Source organism: Cryptomeria japonica, unplaced genomic scaffold (genome assembly GCF_030272615.1).
Source record: "Cryptomeria japonica unplaced genomic scaffold, Sugi_1.0 HiC_scaffold_365, whole genome shotgun sequence".
Lineage (NCBI taxonomy): Eukaryota > Viridiplantae > Streptophyta > Pinopsida > Cupressales > Cupressaceae > Cryptomeria > Cryptomeria japonica.
This window is the reverse complement of record NW_026729187.1, coordinates 136851-147500: the sequence shown is the minus strand read 5'-3', so window position 1 is coordinate 147500 and position 10650 is coordinate 136851.

The following is a 10650-nucleotide window of genomic DNA, read 5'->3' as shown; positions in this document are numbered from 1 at the left end:
CTCTTTTGTGCAACCGCCCAAACAACGCCCCCTCTACCCTCTGTCGAAACACTCGGCATTGCTGCTCCCTAAGGTGAGCTTCTCCTCATAGGCAATTCCGCTCTTATCCGGTCACGTTTGTGTGCCCGAATTTCGCAAGGCAACCTCCATGGGACATGGAAAAGACTCGAGAAGAGAGCTCGCTCACGGGAGAGAGAAGCCAAGGAGACCACGAGAGTGCTGAGAGTGGGACAGCGCTGAATAGGCGGGAGAAGCCTGCGCGTATAAACGGAGATATATATCCAATTGCAACGAAGGAACGTGCCAAAGATCGAGAACAATGGCAGAAATGCTAGTAACGTGCACTTCGGGACCAACGCATCACCGGAAGACAACCGCCAAACATCGAAAGAGTCGCGATGCTCCGCAACCTACGTGCAAAGCGGTCGCACACCGGGTAAGGGAGTGAGAGCCCCAAACATAGCTGGGCGAGGCGCTCACTCCGCTCTTTAATATCTCGTTAATACCGCCAAGGAAATGGCACAAGCACACACACACAAGCATCCTCGGAAGAGGACAGTTCGAGTGACAGGTCAAATCCAAGAGTTCCGAAGACTACCTCCAGGAACAATCGGGAACAAGACCGATTACAAGTCGTCGAGTCTGTTACTGGGCGAACACGAGATGCGCACAGGAAATCGATCAGCCCTCACAATGGCCCAAGGCCAGAGATCGGACTGCTACGATTTACCCCAACAATCATCGTGCCACTCTTCGCAGAGAGGTGATAGACGCCAACGAGCCCGCGCATAGCAATCGAGGTGTAAAAAGGGCGTTGAAGGCAGGAAGCCTGGACGAAAGAGGCTACGAGGTCACCTCGAAGCGGTCTAAGAATCGGGCGCACTTGGGGCGACTACCAGTGCCAACCCCTTATCCCGCGGTGCGTCCGACACACAGAAATTTCCAAGGCGGCCAAGGAGCCTCCCCGCATAGCAATCGGGGTGTGAGGTTACGGATGCAGCATTGATAGCAATCGAGGTGTGAGGCGAAGGATGCAGAAGTGAGAGCCGAGGGATGTAGCAGAGATAGCAATCGGGGTGTGTGATGCAGAAGAGATAGCAATCGAGGTGTGCGGTGGGAAGGGCCCAGCAGCCAGAATGCATGAAGCGACGGATGAAGCAGTGATGACAACCGGGCTGTGAGGAGAGGAGGGATGCAGCCAAGAAAGCAATCAGGGCTCGAGGCAAGGGATGCATCAAGGATAGCAATCATGTTGTGAGGCGAGATTCCAAAGGCTAAACGTGAGAGGCTGCAGGGTCGACTCAGAGAGGTCTATGCATGTGAGAGGCTGAAAGCAAGGTCGACTCGGAGCGGTCTATGCATCGGGCGCGCTTGGGGCGACTACCAGTGCCAACCCCTTATCCCGCGACGCGTCCGACAAAGAGAACGTTCCAAGGCGGCAGAGGAGGTTACCAGCCGAAGGATGCAGTAGCAATAACAGGTATAGTTCCGCGGCGGCCGAGAAGACTCACCGCATAGGAATCGGGATGCGAGGCGAGGGATGCGGCGGGAAGGCCCCGACGGCTAAACGGAAGAGGCTGCAGGGCCGCCTCGGAATGGTCCAAGCATCGGATGCGATTGGGACGACTACCAGTGCCAACCCCTTATCCCGCGATGCGTCCGATACACAGATAGTTCCAAGGCGGCCGAGGAGCCTCACCGCATATCAATCGGGGTGCGAGGCGAGGGATGGGGCGGGAAGGCCCCAACGGCTAGACGGAAGAGGCTTCAGGGCCACCTCGGAATGGTCCAAGCATCGGACGCGCTTGGGGCGACTGCCAGTGCCAACCCCTTATCCCGCGATGCGTCCGATACACAGATGGTTCCAAGGCGGCCGAGGAGCCTCACCGCATAGCAATCGGGGGTGCGAGGCGAGGGATGGGGCGGGAAGGCCCCAACGGCTAGACGGAAGAGGCTTCAGGGCCGCCTAGGAATGGTCCAAGCATCGGACACGCTTGGGGCGACTACCAGTGACAGCCCCCTATCCCGCGATGCGTCCGATACGAAGATGGTTCCAAGGCGGCCGAGGAGCCTCACCGCATAGCAATCGGGGTGCGAGGTGGGGGATGCGGCGAGATGGCCCCAACGGCTAGACGGAAGAGGCCACAGGGCCGCGTCGGAATAGTCCAAGCATCGGACGCGCTTGGGGCGACTACCAGTGACAACCCCTTATCCCGCGATGCGTCCGATACGAAGATAGTTCCAAGGCGGCCGAGGAGCCTCACCGCATAGCAATCGGGGTGCGAGGTGGGGGATGCGGCGAGATGGCCCCAACGGCTAGACGGAAGAGGCTGCAGGGCCGCCTCGGAATAGTCCAAGCATCGGACGCGCTTGGGGCCACTACCAGTGACAACCCCTTATCCCGCGATGCGTCCGATACGAAGATAGTTCCAAGGCGGCCGAAGAGCCTCACCGCATAGCAATCGGGGTGCGAGGTGGGGGATGCGGCGAGATGGCCCCAACGGCTAGACGGAAGAGGCCACAGGGCCGCCTCGGAATAGTCCAAGCATCGGACGCGCTTGGGGCGACTACCAGTGACAACCCCTTATCCCGCGATGCGTCCGATACGAAGATAGTTCCCAGGCGGCCGAGGAGCCTCACCGCATAGCAATCGGGGTGCGAGGCGAGGGATGCGGCGAGATGGCCCCAAAGGCTAGACGGAAGAGGCTGCAGGGCTGCCTCGGAATAGTCCAAGCATCGGACGCGCTTGGGGCGACTACCACTGCCAACCCCTTATCCCGCGATGCGTCCGATACACAGATAGTTCCGAGGCGGCCGAGGAGGTGGGGGATGCAGCGAGATGGCCCCAACGGCTAGACGGAAGAGGCTGCAGGGCCGCCTCGGAATAGTCCAAGCATCGGACGCGCTTGGGGCGACTACCAGTGACAACCCCTTATCCCGCGATGCGTCCGATACACAGATAGTTCCGAGGCGGCCAAGGAGCCTCACCGCATAGCAATCGTGGTGCGAGGTGGGGGATGCGGCGAGATGGCCCCAACGGCTAGACGGAAGAGGCTGCAGGGCCGCCTCGGAATGGTCCAAGCATCGGATGCGCTTGGGGCGACTACCACTGCCAACCCCTTATCCCGCGATGCGTCCGATACACAGATAGTTCCAAGGCGGCCGAGGAGCCTCACAGCATAGCAATCAGGGTGCGAGGCGAGGGATGCGGCGAGAAAGCCCCAACGGCTAGAGGGAAGAGGCTTCAGGTCCGCCTCGGAATGGTCCAAGCATCGGACGCGCTTGGGGCGACTACCAGTGACAACCCCTTATCCCGCGACGCGTCCGATACACAGATAGTTCCAAGGCGGCCGAGGAGCCTCACCGCATAGCAATCGGGGTGCGAGGCGAGGGATGCGTCGAGAAGGACCCAACGGCTACACGGAAGAGGCTTCGGGGCCGCCTCGGAATGGTCCAAGCATCGGACGCGCTTGGGGCGACTACCAGTGACAACCCCTTATCCCGCGACGCGTCCGATACACAGATAGTTCCAAGGCGGCCGAGGAGCCTCACCGCATAGCAATCGGGGTGCGAGGCGAGGGATGCGGCGAGAAGGACCCAACGGCTAAACGGAAGAGGCTTCGGGGCCGCCTCGGAATGGTCCAAGCATCGGACGCGCTTGGGGCGACTACCAGTGACAACCCCTTATCCCGCGACGCGTCCGATACACAGATAGTTCCAAGGCGGCCGAGGAGCCTCACCGCATAGCAATCGGGGTGCGAGGCGAGGGATGCGGCGAGAAGGACCCAACGGCTAGACGGAAGAGGCTTCGGGTCCGCCTCGGAATGGTCCAAGCATCGGACGCGCTTGGGGCGACTACCAGTGACAACCCCTTATCCCGCGACGCGTCCGATACACAGATAGTTCCAAGGCGGCCGAGGAGCCTCACCGCATAGCAATCGGGGTGCGAGGCGAGGGATGCGGCGAGAAGGACCCAACGGCTAGACGGAAGAGGCTTCGGGTCCGCCTCGGAATGGTCCAAGCATCGGACGCGCTTGGGGCGACTACCAGTGACAACCCCTTATCCCGCGACGCGTCCGATACACAGATAGTTCCAAGGCGGCCGAGGAGCCTCACCGCATAGCAATCGGGGTGCGAGGCGAGGGATGCGGCGAGAAGGACCCAACGGCTAGACGGAAGAGGCTTCGGGTCCGCCTCGGAATGGTCCAAGCATCGGACGCGCTTGGGGCGACTACCAGTGACAACCCCTTATCCCGCGACGCGTCCGATACACAGATAGTTCCGAGGCGGCCGAGGAGCCTCACCGCATAGCAATCGGGGTGCGAGGCGAAGGATGCGGCGAGAAGGACCCAACGGCTAGACGGAAGAGGCTTCGGGTCCGCCTCGGAATGGTCCAAGCATCGGACGCGCTTGGGGCGACTACCAGTGACAACCCCTTATCCCGCGACGCGTCCGATACACAGATAGTTCCAAGGCGGCCGAGGAGCCTCACCGCATAGCAATCGGGGTGCGAGGCGAGGGATGCGGCGAGAAGGACCCAACGGCTAGACGGAAGAGGCTTCAGGGCCGCCTCGGAATGGTCCAAGCATCGAACGCGCTTGGGGCGACTACCAGTGACAACCCCTTATCCCGCGACGCGTCCGATACACAGATAGTTCCGAGGCGGCCGAGGAGCCTCACCGCATAGCAATCGGGGTGCGAGGCGAGGGATGCGGCGAGAAGGACCCAACGGCTAGACGGAAGAGGCTTCAGGGCCGCCTCGGAATGGTCCAAGCATCGGACGCGCTTGGGGCGACTACCAGTGACAACCCCTTATCCCGCGACGCGTCCGATACACAGATAGTTCCGAGGCGGCCGAGGAGCCTCACCGCATAGCAATCGGGGTGCGAGGCGAGGGATGCGGCGAGAAGGACCCAACGGCTAGACGGAAGAGGCTTCAGGGCCGCCTCGGAATGGTCCAAGCATCGGACGCGCTTGGGGCGACTACCAATGACAACCCCTTATCCCGCGACGCGTCCGATACACAGATAGTTCCGAGGCGGCCGAGGAGCCTCACCGCATAGCAATCGGGGTGCGAGGCGAGGGATGCGGCGAGAAGGACCCAACGGCTAGACGGAAGAGGCTTCAGGGCCGCCTCGGAATGGTCCAAGCATCGGACGCGCTTGGGGCGACTACCAGTGACAACCCCTTATCCCGCGACGCGTCCGATACACAGATAGTTCCGAGGCGGCCGAGGAGCCTCACCGCATAGCAATCGGGGTGCGAGGCGAGGGATGCGGCGAGAAGGACCCAACGGCTAGACGGAAGAGGCTTCAGGGCCGCCTCGGAATGGTCCAAGCATCGGACGCGCTTGGGGCGACTACCGTTGCCAACCCCTTATCCCGCGATGCGTCTGATACACAGATAGTTCCGAGGCGGCCGAGGAGCCTCACCGCATAGCAATCGGGTTGCGAGGCAGATTATTGGGAAGGGAACCCCCTGGGATGCGGCTCAAGCAGTGCCCAAAGGGACTGGAATGCGGAATCACATCGAGAGACCCAAATGCTATACGAGGGCTCAAATCGAATTATCGATTTGGCCACGACATGGACGCATCGGAACGACTACCTTTGCCGAACCACTCGCAATTGCATCCATACCGAAACCAATAGACATTTCCGTTAGAGCCCTCGCATAGCATTCGGGAATCTCGCATGCCCCTCTAAATCGACCAATGCTGGCGCTCAATGAAAATCCGAGCGCTACCACCGTTCGAGCGCCAGCATTGGTCGAGTTAGAGGGGCACGGGGGAGAATGCTCCAGTCAACACCTCCCCTATATAAGTTATTTGTCCGATTCTCGCACAACCGTAGTCTGCCTCGTCGAATCAAACAACGGTCCCAGATTCCGACTTCCGTTCCGTAGAGACCCAAAAGCTAGATGGAGGCTCGCAAGAAAGAGAGTCGGCGCATAGCAATCGGGTTTCTCGAACGTTTAGGGACCGAGCTCACTTGCGGATAGGGCAAAATCCGCCAAGCAACCCAAAAGCTAGACGGGGGCTCGAATCGAATCGCCTAGGCGGCCACAACAACGACGTGTTGGATCGACTACCAGTGCCAAACCATTCAGCAAGACTAGTCTGTGTCGAGGCCGGATAGAGATTCTCAGAGAGCGCCCGCATAGCATTTAGGAGACCTGCCGCGTCCCTCACACTCGACAAATGGTGGTGCACGTTTATAAATCCGAGCGATCCCAACCCTTTCAAGCACCAACATCGGTCGAGATAGAGGGGCACGGAGGGGGCTGCGTGAGACAACACAGTCCCCTATATAAGTTATTTGTCCGATTCTCACACATCCGAAGAATGGTCATCAAATCGGACAACAGCCCAAACTTCCGACTTCCGTCCCAGAAAGCCCAAGAGCTATCTAAAACGTTCATGGCCGGAACTCGATCGCGGCTATACCAGTCCGCCAAGCAACCCAAAAGCTAGACTGGAGCTCTAGTCGAATCACCTCTGTGGCCATTGCAAGGACGTGTTGGAGCGACTACCATTGCCGAACCATTCCGCAGGTCGAGTCCATACCAAGGCCGCATAGAGATTCACGATGAGCTCCTGCATAGCAATCAGGAGACTTGCCGTGTCCATCACAATCGATAAATCCTGGTGCAAGATTTTTGCATCCGAGCGCTCCAACCAGTCGAGCACCAGCATCAATCGACATAAACGGGCACGGGGGGAGGATGCTCGAGAACACTACCTCCCCTATATAAGTTATTTGTCCGATTCTCAAGCAGCCGAAGTCTGGTCATCGAATCGGGTCAAAGACCACAACTTCCGACTTTACCCACAATGCAAGTCATCGAATCGAACATCGGCCCCCGAGTCGGACTCCATGCGTATGTCAGGTCATCGGACCCAAATTCCGCCTTCCTGCGCATGGCGGGCCATCAATATCAACTCGGTCATCGGACCCAAACTCCGCCTTTTTGCGTATGGCACGCCTTCAAATCGGTCATCGGACCCAAATTCCGCCTTCCTGTGCATGGCGGGCCATCAACATCAACTCGGTCATCGGACCCAAATTCCGCCTTTCTGCGCATGGCACGCCATCAACTCGGTCATCGGACCCAAATTCCGCCTTCCTGCGCATGGCAGGTCATCGGACACAAATTCAGACCTCGCCAATATGCCTACGTATCGAATCGGTCATCGGACCCAACTTCCGACTTCATCCATACTGTAGGGTCTTTGAGGTTGGCGCGGTGCGCTCAACCCAGGGAGTCGACCCATCGAAGCATACACCTCCCCTATATAAGCTATTTGTCCGATTCCCACACCTGTGTAGTTTGCACCTCTGACCAGGACATCGACCCCAACTTCCGAACTCGACTGCAACGACGGCACCAGCGCCTTGGTGCGCACCTTGCGACGCACAGTCCCAACATTCGCCTTCCTGCACATGGCAGGTCATCGGACCCAAATTCCGACCTCGCGAGTATGCCTACATATCGAATCGGTCATCGGACCCAACTTCCGACTTCATCCATACCGTAGGGTCTTTGAGGTTGGCGCGGTGCGCTCAACCCGGGGAGTCGACCCAACGAAGCATACACCTCCCCTATATAAGCTATTTGTCCGATTCCCACACCTGTGTAGTTTGCACCTCCGATCAAGACATCGACCCCAACTTCCGAACTCGCCTCCAACGACCGAACCAGCGCCTTGGTGCGCACCTTGCAACGCACAGTGCCAACATTCGCCTTCCTGCACGTGGCAGGTCATCGGACCCAAATTCCGACCTCGCGAGTATGCCTACATATCGAATCGGTCATCGGACCCAACTTCCGACTTCATCCATACCGTAGGGTCTTTGAGGTTGGCGCGGTGCGCTCAACCCGGGGAGTCGACCCAACGAAGCATACACCTCCCCTATATAAGCTATTTGTCCGATTCCCACACCTGTGTAGCTTGCACCTCCGATCAGGACATCGACCCCAACTTCCGAACTCGACTAAAAAGACCGCACCAGCGCCTTGGTGTGCACCTTGCAACGCACAGTGTCAACATTCGCCTTCCTGCACATGGCAGGTCATCGGACCCAAATTCCGACCTCATGAGCATACCTACTAATCGAATCGGTCATCGGACCCAACTTCCGACTTCATCCATACCGTAGGGTCTTTGAGGTTGGCGCGGTGCGCTCAACCTGGGGAGTCGACCCATCGAAGCATACACCTCCCCTATATAAGCTATTTGTCCGATTCCGACACCTGTGTAGTTTGCACCTCCGCTCAGGACATCGACCCCAACTTCCGAACTCGCCTGCAACGACCGAACCAGCGCCTTGGTGCGCACCAAAAGTGCGCACTTTTGGAGGGCACTTTTCTGCGCTCCAAAGGTGCGCACTTTTGGAGGGCACTTTTTGGAGGGCACTTTTCTGCGCTCCAAAGGTGCGCACTTTTGGAGGGCACTTTTTGGAGGGCACTTTTCTGCGCTCCAAAGGTGCGCACTTTTGGAGGGCACTTTTTGGAGGGCACTTTTCTGCGCTCCAAAGGTGCGCACTTTTGGAGGGCACTTTTTGGAGGGCACTTTTCTGCGCTCCAAAGGTGCGCACTTTTGGAGGGCACTTTTTGGAGGGCACTTTTCTGCGCTCCAAAGGTGCGCACTTTTGGAGGGCACTTTTTGGAGGGCACTTTTCTGCGCTCCAAAGGTGCGCACTTTTGGAGGGCACTTTTTGGAGGGCACTTTTCTGCGCTCCAAAGGTGCGCACTTTTGGAGGGCACTTTTTGGAGGGCACTTTTCTGCGCTCCAAAGGTGCGCACTTTTGGAGGGCACTTTTTGGAGGGCACTTTTCTGCGCTCCAAAGGTGCGCACTTTTGGAGGGCACTTTTTGGAGGGCACTTTTCTGCGCTCCAAAGGTGCGCACTTTTGGAGGGCACTTTTTGGAGGGCACTTTTCTGCGCTCCAAAGGTGCGCACTTTTGGAGGGCACTTTTGTGCACTCCAAAGGTGCGCACTTTTGGAGGGCACTTTTCCTGTGCTCCAAAGGTGCACACCTAGGTGAGCACCTTCGACCACACCTTGTAGCACACCAAACTCTGACTTTCGACTTCATCCGCAATGCAGGGTCTTTGAGGTTGGCGCAATGCGCACAACCAGGGGAGTCGACCCATCAAACCCAACACCTCCCCTATATAAGCTATTTGTCTGATTCTCATACATGCGTAGCCTGCAGGAGCAATTAGGACATCGACCCCAACTTTCGGCTTCTAAACGAAAACAAGGTCTTTGAGGTTGGTGTAATGCGAACAACTAGGGGAGTCAACCCATCAAACCCAACACCTCCCCTATATAAGCTATTTGTCTGATTCTCATACATGTGTAGTCTACAGGAGCAATTAGGACATCGACCCCAACTTTTGACTTCTTAACGAAAACAAGGTCTTTGAGGTTGACGTAATGCGCACAACCAGGGGAGTCGACCCATCAAACCCAACACCTCCCCTATATAAGCTATTTGTCCGATTCTCATACATGTGTAGCCTGCAGGAGCCATTAGGACATTGACCCCAACTTTTGACTTCTTAACGAAAACAAGGTCTTTGAGGTTGGCGTAATGCGCACAACCAAGGGAGTTGACCCATCAAACCCAACACCTCCCCTATATAAGCTATTTGTCTGATTCTCATACATGTGTAGCCTGCAACAACGATTAGGACATCCACCCCAACTTCTGAATTCGTCTGCGTTGACCGCACCAAAGGTGCACGCCTTGGTGCTCACCAAAATCCGACTTCCGACTTCTTCTGCTATGCGGGGTCTTTGAGGTTGGCGCAGTGCGCACAACCAGGGGAGTCAACCCACCGAATGCAACACCTCCCCTATATAAGCTATTTGTCTGATTCTCATACATGCGTAGACTGCAGCAATGATTAGGACATCCACCCCAACTTTTGACTTCTTAAACAAGACAGGGTCTTTGAAGTTGGTGCAGTGCACACAACCAGGGGAGTCGACCCATCAAACGCAACACCTCCCCTATATAAAGCTATTTGTCCGATTCTCATACGTGTAGTCTGCAGCAGCGATTAGGACATCGACCCCAACTTCCGAATTCGTTTGCATTGACCGCACCAAAGGTGCACGCCTTGGTGTGCACCCTGGAGTGCACTTTGGTGCTCACCTCGGTGCACACTTTGGTGTGCACCTCGGTGTGCACCAAAGGTGCGCACCTTGGAGCGCACCAAAGGTGTACACTTTGGAGCGCACCACATAGGGTCTTTGAGAGGTTGGCGCAGTGCGCACACCAAGGTGGGTGTTGAGGTGCGTGCCGAGGTGGGTGGGTGCTAGGGTGCGCTCCATGGTGGGTGCCAGGGTGGGTGCGTGCTAGGGTGGATTCCAAAGAGGGTCATAGGGTGGGTGCCAAGGTGGGTTGGTGATATAGTGGGTTCAAAGGTGGGTACTAGGGTGGGTTCCAAGGTGGGTCACAAGTTGGGTGCCAGGATGCGTGGGTGTTAGGTTGGGTGCCAAGGTGGGCTCCTGCGTGGGTGGGTGCTAGGGTGGGTTTCAAGGTGGACGCGAGGGCGGGTGCCAAGGTGGGTAACAAGTTGGGTGTTAGGATGGGTGAGTGCTAGAGTGGGTGCCAAGGTGGGTGGGTGCTAAGGTGGA